The sequence below is a fragment of the Tupaia chinensis genome, unplaced genomic scaffold (genome assembly GCF_000334495.1).
Source record: "Tupaia chinensis unplaced genomic scaffold, TupChi_1.0 Scaffold000090_1, whole genome shotgun sequence".
Taxonomy (NCBI): Eukaryota; Metazoa; Chordata; class Mammalia; order Scandentia; family Tupaiidae; genus Tupaia; species Tupaia belangeri.
Window position 1 is genome coordinate 1,492,284 of NW_006159552.1, and position 8,589 is coordinate 1,500,872.

At 40.2% G+C, this 8,589-nt stretch overlaps 1 pseudogene; it reads right to left on the bottom strand.

Moving 5' to 3' along the window:
* Positions 1-1,105: 1,105 nt before the first annotated feature.
* Positions 1,106-1,895, bottom strand: LOC102480913 (60S ribosomal protein L7a pseudogene; annotated as a pseudogene).
* Positions 1,896-8,589: the final 6,694 nt, after the last annotated feature.

An 8,589-nucleotide genomic window follows, 5' to 3' on the forward strand; every position in this document is an offset into this window, starting at 1 on the left:
AAAAATAACAAAAAAACCCAACACACTAACTTAGGAAAATAACATTTGGCAGGAACTTGGCAACAATAACCCCTTTGTTGCCAGAATCCTTGTTCATAGTGTAGGTGGCTCAGATGGCAATGAAATGCATTTCCCTATAAATTCTCAGTGGTGTGCTTATTTTTACTGATGGTTAATAACTACCCTATCTCTAAGGCAACCAAATTTCACAGCTTGCGGAACAGGGATATCGACATGTATAAATAACACGCTGCTTTTGTTAGTACCTGCCGAATTCCGCGGCATTCTCAGAGTGACAGTGGACTTAGCAATGATTATTTCCCACTTCATGCTTTGTCTGTCAGTACTTTGCTCCTGCCTGGGATGCCTCTGTGATAACAAGATGCCTACTATGTTCAGTGTCAACCATTAATCATGCACCGGACTAGGCACCTCAGGTTCATTATCACATTTAATCTTCACAACGCTTTGAGGTCGGTACTAGCATTCCCGTTTAAAAGATGGGAAAAGCAGGTTCAAAGAAGTTATGTACCTTGCTCAGAGTCAGATAGCCATCAAGTGATGAATTAGAATAGTGACCTGGGGGGACCAGCAGTTGGCATAACGGTTATGTCACTGGACTCCCATGTAGTTGACTACAGTTTGAGTCCTGGACCGGGTGGCTTAAACTCACTCCGGGTGCATGTGCGTGTGTGCCCAAGATTCTGAGAGAACAGAGGAGAAGGGATTGTGGTGTGGCCATCCATCCTGGGGGATGATTTCTCACTTTCTGTTTCTCTGTCTCTCTCTGTCTTTCTGGCGAGTGCACGCACCCTATAGCAAAACAAACAAACAAACAAACAAACCAAAAACCAAAACCTTCTCCAAAGAAGAGTGATCTGGGGGACCAGGAGATTGCATAATGGTTACGTCTTTGAACTACCACATAGCTGACCCTGGTTCGAGTCCCAGACCCAGTGACTTAAACTTACGCCATGGGTGATTTCTCTCTGTGTCTGTCTCTCTGGCAGCCCATGTGCCCTATAGCAAAAATCTCTCTCTCTCTCTTTTTCTGGAGGAGAGCGTTTTATTATTCGTTTGTATAGAAAACTCAGCATCTGTACACTTAACCCAGTTTGGTGGCAAGCTCTTTAACCTTTGCCATTTCCAGTCTTGCGATGTGAGCCAGAGTTGGGGCCCAGGATGTCGCCTCCCCAGTGGTGGCGGATCTCATTGTATCTGTCATTGTAATTGGTCCTGATGGCTTCCACCAGCTTCACCAGGGCGCCTTTGTCCTCTGAGTTAACTTGTGCGAAGGTGACAGTGGGTATAGGCTTTCCTGTGTGCCAGGCACCTGACCTGGCATCCCCTGGGTAATGCAGTAGGGAAGCCCCATCCTCCAACACAGGGCAGGCAGAAGGACAGCCAGCTCATGGGGCCCCCGTTATGTGTGCCACCACCACCAGCTGACCCTTGTTCTCCACCAAGGTGGTGACAGTGCTGGCCTCTGCCCAGAGGACAGGCTGCCTCTTGAGACAAGTGGGAACATACCCTTTGCTGGCATCCTTCTTCTCAGCCCGGGCCAGCAGGTGCTGCTCCTTCTCCTGCTTTGTCTCTGGCTGTACCTGTGGGCCAGCTTAGGCTGCTGAGTAGCTGTTTGGTGGTCCAGGGCCTGGGGGAACCGGTTAATCACAGGAGGCACTTTCAAGATGGCCCTCTGCCTGTGTAGCCGAATGTAAGGGGGGGCATTTGGCAAAGTGGGTGAGGTCCCTTTTGGACTGGATGTCCTGTCCTATGCTAAAATTCTTAGGCCTTTTCTCGAATAGGGGACTGGTCACCTTCCTGGCCTCCTGCTTCTTCATGACAACAGGGGCCAGAGCCATTTTCTTGTCCTTGGTCTCCTTTCCCTTTGACATCTTGGGCAACTGGAGGAGAGAGAAAAATCTCTCTTTAAAAAAAAAAAAAAAAAAGAGTGGTCTGAAAGATCCATTTGATGCCAAAAATCATGCTCTTTTATACCACATTAATTTTACTCATGACAAGTCTTATCATATTTTCAGGTACTTTCCCAACGGCCCTCACTTTGGTCAATACATATCTAAAAAATGATTTAAGAATCTATTCAGCTCCACCCTTTACCCTTGGCATCTTCTCTCCAAAACAGGAACATTAGACATATGCAGAGAAAAAGGGCAAGATATTTCCTTCTTCTCAGTAACCGTGTGACACCAGGTAAAATATTTAAATTTGCTTTTCTCATGATTTAAATTACCAGAAAAAGTTAACTTATGTAGAGGCCTTGATTCTTGGGCACTGTATTTTTTATATATATATATAATACAGGCATAGCAGGTATGTGGAAAGTACTGAATGACAAATATAGTTTTGAAAACAAAGGTAAAAGTTGGCTCAAAGCTATGTAGTAGAACAAGTAGAAACATGAGATACATTAACTGATTGTTCTGAAAATAATTTATTTTTTTTATCTTGTGTATTTTTTTTTGTAGGTCTATAGCATAGTAAGAAGGAGCCTACATATTAGCAAGATATGGGTTACACAAATAATCTGTTTTCAACATGTATTTATAGCTTTGTCTGCTGTGCTACATAGCAATCGATTTTACAAAAATGCCTTATTTGACCTTCATTTTGCAAGATAGTTTTCTAGGTCTAGAATTTGGCAATGACATTCTTTGAGCATTTTAAAGATGTCATTCCATCATTTTCTGCATTCCATTGTTTCTTTTGAAAAGTCATCTATGTATAATTGTTCTTCCTCTGAGTGACCTGTCCTTTCCCCCTCTACCTCTGGTGCTCACTTTTGGCTGTTTTTAAGATTTCATTTTGCTTTTGACTTTTAGCATGTTGACCCTCTGATGTTTCCAGCATGCTATCGCTCTGATAGATAGGTACTGAACTCTTTCCTTTTGTATTTATCCTGTTTCAATTTTGTAGACCTTCTTAAATCTATGGGTTAATGTTTTTAACATTTTGGGAAAATTCTTGGACAAGGACTTCAAGTGTTGCTCCTACTCCTTTCTCCCCCTCCTACTAGAAGGCCGATTGAATATACATAAGACCTTCTCAGTATGTCTCGTGTTTACCCAGTCCGTGCACTCACTTATCTGTGGTTGTTTTTTCTCCCAGTCCTTGGCTTCTCTAGTTCTGATGTCTTGCTAGGTTTGTCTCCATTACCTAGCTGTGACACCTGCTGATAGCTCTAACCCTCTGCTTTTTGTTTGTGCTGAAGTGTTGCTTCAGAAGTAGCAAATTCTTCAGGGAGAAAAGCCAAGAAGAGTGTTAGACTGTGTGTGTGTGTGTGTGTGTGTGTGTGTGTGTGTGTGTGCGCGCGCTTGCTTTGGCCTCAAATACTACTAACTTGATCACTGTCTATTGACTTTCAAGAATCCATTTTGTATTCTGTTCAGCTTTAATAGCTATTCTCATCATGGTCATTGGATTGATGAAAGCTATGTTGGCAGAGCCAGAAATGAAAGTCCTATATTAATAAGTTTGAGGTAGAATTTCTGTTTCTTTTTTTTTTTTTCTTTTGGAGGAATGGGGGGGTCTTAGATAATGAGATATATGTAATAGCACTGAAATGAAAATGATAAAAGTTGAGTTTTCATTCCACAATCTACAGGATGTTGCTTTTTGATGATGGGCTGGTTTCTGTAAAATGGGTCGATTATCTCATCTGTAAAATTGCTAGGGATGTGGAAAGTATTTAAAGGAAAGTAGAAAGAGATGTTTCTGATAACATCTCTCTTATTATTCTTCCTCATTCTTTTACAAGTTAGCTCCATGTGGGAACTGAGAAATGAATTCTTAATTAGCAGGCTGACTATAACAACCACTAGCAACAATCATTCTTACATTATCTTATGCCATGTTTACCATCTCTCCACCCATCAAAGAAAACTGACAAGAGGGATGAGCAGATGCTAACTCAGTAGGAAAATGTAGTCAGAGTGAAGCACGTATTGAATTTGTAAAATTCTTACAGACTTAGGGCTTCCTGGGTAGCATTTGGGAGAGATTTCAAGATGTTTTCGACGAGGAAAGAGCAAACTACAGTATGTGGTTGTTTGCAAAACTGACTCTTACCTACCTGGACACGGGTGCATTTCAGAACACCACAATGTTAGGAGAGCAGACGTGTACCTGTTAATTTGAGCACTGCTAAGCACATAAATACGTGAGTTGTTCATATACATAGCTTGGTCATTTCTGTAAGCCAAAATTGACTCAACTTTTTTTTTAGGTTAACCTAATCTAAAAATATCACTTTCATCTCTTATTAATAGGATAGTTGTTATCTAACGCTTTGTGGTGGGTTTAAGGCTCCAGAATAAATCATGATTTGATTACAGGGTGGATCAAATTGTGCTGACTCATTCAGGATGGGCCTGGGCACAGACTTGTGGTCAGAACCAGGTCTCAGCTAAGACAGAGATCATCAAGTCCTCCTGTTTACATCATGCAGGAGAAGGACAGAAATGTTTGTATTTGAACAGGCATGAGGCTCAGGATAAAAGGAGCAAGGGAGGGAATAAAGCGTCTGAAAAATATTCTTTGTTGCTTCTAGTTCCACTAGAAGATTTTCCCTCCTGTTATTTATCCAAGTCATGAACTAGAGAAAAAGTCAAGTTAACGCTAGTACAGATAGGTAGACCTTAGGCTTTGAAGTTTGCTGATCTTCTATTCTCTCCAGGTTCATAGTCTGTTCTTTTTCACTTTGACAAGGAGGTTTTCACTCTTTTGGGTCTCCAGAGGCAACTCAGAGTGCCCAAGGCACTGTCAGTTTAAATCCCACAGGTAAGAAAGAAGGAACAGGAAGTAGTCTGTGTATAGGCCCAGCTTGTTCTCAGGGAAGCAGGGATGTTGTACGGGATATGAGACCTCTGGGATCAAATTGTCTTGCCATCTACTCCGCAGAATACACTGAAGCTTCCTGCTCTAGGATTCGAACATTATGACCAAGAGCTCAAGGGCACACTGTCTGCTTCTTCTTCTGCCACTACTGACACACACCTCCCATCATTCTTTTTTAGCAATTTAAAAAATTTTACATCTACTGGGACCAGCAGTTAGTGTAGTGGCTATGTCACTGGACTCCCATGTAGTCGACCGCGGTTCAAGTCCCAGACCCGGTGGCTTAGAACTCACGCCAGGCGCGTGTGTGTGCGTGCCCAAGATCCCAAGAGGAGAATGGAGGAGAAGGGATTGTGGCATGACCATCCCTCCGGGGTGTTATTTCTCGCTTTCTGTCTCTCTGTCTCTCTCTCTGTCTTTCTGGTGAGTTCACACGCCCTATAGTGAAAACCTCTCCAAAAGAAAAAAAATTTTACATCTACTCACTGAACATCTTCACAGCATACAAAACATGATTACCCATCCAGTATACACTGTATAGTGACTTAATCATACATGTTATCAACAAATAATTTTTCATTTCTTGTTTTACACACACACACATACATATAAATAAATACTCGTATTTCTCAGGCTCTGCCATTTCCCACCCTCCTCCCACATTCTTTCTGGTATCTATAGTTGTTTTCTATTCCTTTTTACCCCACCTTTTGTTGATTCCTCAAATATCTTAATTGAAATGCTTTCAATAAAAAGTTCAGCTTATATATACAATCTGTGAACACATGTCTGATTTTAGGTATGACACTCTGTCAGTACAATGAACATACTATAAAATAGCATGTAGCTGAGGTTATATAGCTTACCGTAGTTCTTAAATAGGTATTATTATTAATGTTATTATATTATTTTTAATGTATATTTTTTTAATGTCAAGAAAAGCAGTTCTAGCTTTAATAAACGAAAGACAAAAACATTTTAAGAGTAATTTGTTTAAGACTTAAAGTCAGCAGAAATGGTGTGCAGAGTGCAAGTGGAGGATGAGTCCCGGGGCTGCTGGTGAGCTGCGTTGAGCCCTAGTTAGCTAATTTGGGCATTGCCAGCCACTGTGACCTTTCAGCGGAATGGGGGACTCAGGCTAAAGACGGTCTCACTTTAAATGAATGAATGATGCAGGCAAAGTGTCCTAGACCTGTTTTTGGCTCCAGAGCCACTCCCAGCTAGCCTGGTATAGCTGTATCTTTCCAAGGGGCTATTCCACAACCTTGAAGATAACAGATATTAGATTTATTTTTAATTTTGAAAACCCAATAGAACTAAATTATGATATTCAGCTAACAATCTGCAGAGAAGCAAGAAACTAGGTGGCAAAGTGCCTTCATATTTATTCCATAGATACTTTGTCACCACAATCATCAGGGCCTCTTTCTAAATCTGTGGGACACTTTTCAGTCCTACCCTTTCTTGAACATTTTATAGTCATTTAATAATGCTGAAAATGCTGAGATGGCTACTGACCTTGAGCTGTAAAATATTGGTTTCATTGACTAAAAATGAAGATTTTTTGCTGAGACGTCTTCCTCCAGATTCATTTCTAGTGGTCTCTTGAAAAATGGAATAAAAGAGATTGCAGATCATCTCCTCCTGCATGCCTCTGAATGCTCAGATTGAACTTCAAGAATTAGAAAGAAATGCTGCATAGGAAAGCTCACACTGCTATACAAGAGAACCTAGTCTATGAAAAGAAACCCAAGAAAGAAGTAAAAAAAAAAAGAGGTGAAATTGTCCCAAGATGTCCCTTGCCCTGAAGAAAGATTGGGTAGCTCAGAAGAAGGCAAGTTTCCTCAGAGCTCAGGAGCGGGCTGCTGAGAGCTAAACCAAGTAATTTTCTATGACTTTATTCAAGATAAAAGATAATAAATTACAACAAAGCAAAAAACAAACAAACAAAAAGAATTAGGAAGAAACACATCATCCATCAGATGACCAGAAATCACTGCAGGGTCACAAGGGATATGGGAAAGCAAGAAAATACCTCTCCTCCAAGGGAAAAGAATAACTCCTCTTTTCCTCAGACAGTACAATGAAATTTATGGAAACGTCAGATAAAGAATTTAGAATATTCATAGTGATAAAGGTAATAGAGATGCAAGAGAAGAGAGACAATGAACTGCAGAAGAGACAGGAGAAAGGAGAGGATGAGTTCCAGAAGGTGAGGAAATTCTTGCAATATCTGAAAGAGGAAGTACACACTATAGAAAAATAATCAATGGACCTGTTAGAGAAGAAGGCTATAATACAGGAAGTCAAAACCTCCCTTGAAAGTATTAAAAGCAGACTAGATCATACAGAAAATCGAATATCAGATATAGAAGATAGAATTGCTGGCCTAGAAAAATCAACCATGAAGACTGAGAAAATTGCCCTCCCCAAAATGAGAAAATATACGAGAAATACTAGATATGATCAAACATCCAAACATCTGGATAATTGGTATCCCAGAAGGCAAAGAGACTCATAAGGGCATTGATAATCTATTTCATGAAATCCTGAAAGAAAACTTTCCACACCTAGAGAGACATTCAAAGATTCAGTTCTCCAAATAGAATCAAACCAAAAATATCTTCTCCAAGACAAATTATAGCTAGATTAACCAAGACAAGATACTAAGATTGTCAAGAGAGAAACACCAATTTACCTGCAAAAGATATCCCATCAGGCTAACAGCAGACCTCTCACTGGAAACAATGCAAGCATGGAAAGAATGGGAACATATATTCAAAGTATTAAGGGAAAAGTATCTTGTCTTTGTGGCTTTGGTCAATCTGGCTGTATTGTGTCTTGGAGAGTATCTTCTTGGGTTGATTTTATTTGAGGTCCTTTGTATTTCTTGGGACTGGATCTTTGAATGCCTCTTTAGGTGTGGAAAGTTTTCTTTCAGGATTTCATGGAATAGATTATCAATTCCTTTATTATTCTCTTCATCTTCTGGGATATCGATTATTCGGATGTTTGGACATCTAGTGGTATCTAGTATTTCTCGTTTATTGTTCTCATTTTTGGGGCAATTTTCTCAATCTTCATGGTTAATTTTTCTAGTCCAGCGATTCTGTCTTCTACATATGAGATTCTATCTTCTGTATGATCTAGTCTGCTTTTAATACTTTCAAGGGAGGTTTTGACTTCTTGTATTATAGCCTTAATCTCTAACAGTTCCACTTGATTTTTTTTTTTATGGTGTATATTTCCTATTTCAGATCGTACAAGAACTTCCTCATCTCCTGGAACTCGTCAGCTCTTTGTTCCTGCTTCTTCTGCAGTTCATTATCTCTCTTCTCTTGCATCTCTGTTAGCTTTGTCACTATGGATTTTCTAAATTATTTATCAGACATTTCCGCGAGCTCCATTGTACTGTCTGTAGATGAAGAGGAATTATTCTTTTCCAGTGGAGGAAAGAGATCTTCTTGGTTTCTCATATTTCTTATGCCCCTGTGATGATTTCCGGTCATCTGATGGGTTATATGTTTCTTCCTAATTTCTTGAAGTTCAATCTGAGCATTCAGAGACGTGCAGGAGTACATGATCTACAATCTCTCTGCTGTTCCATTTTTCTCCCTCTGTGCATCAGATTCAGTGGGAATTGAGGAATATTCTGATCCTAATAATATTCAGATGTTTGGCTATGGTTCACTCATACCTGTCTAGACACTCAGTGCATGGAGGCTGAGCAGCAAA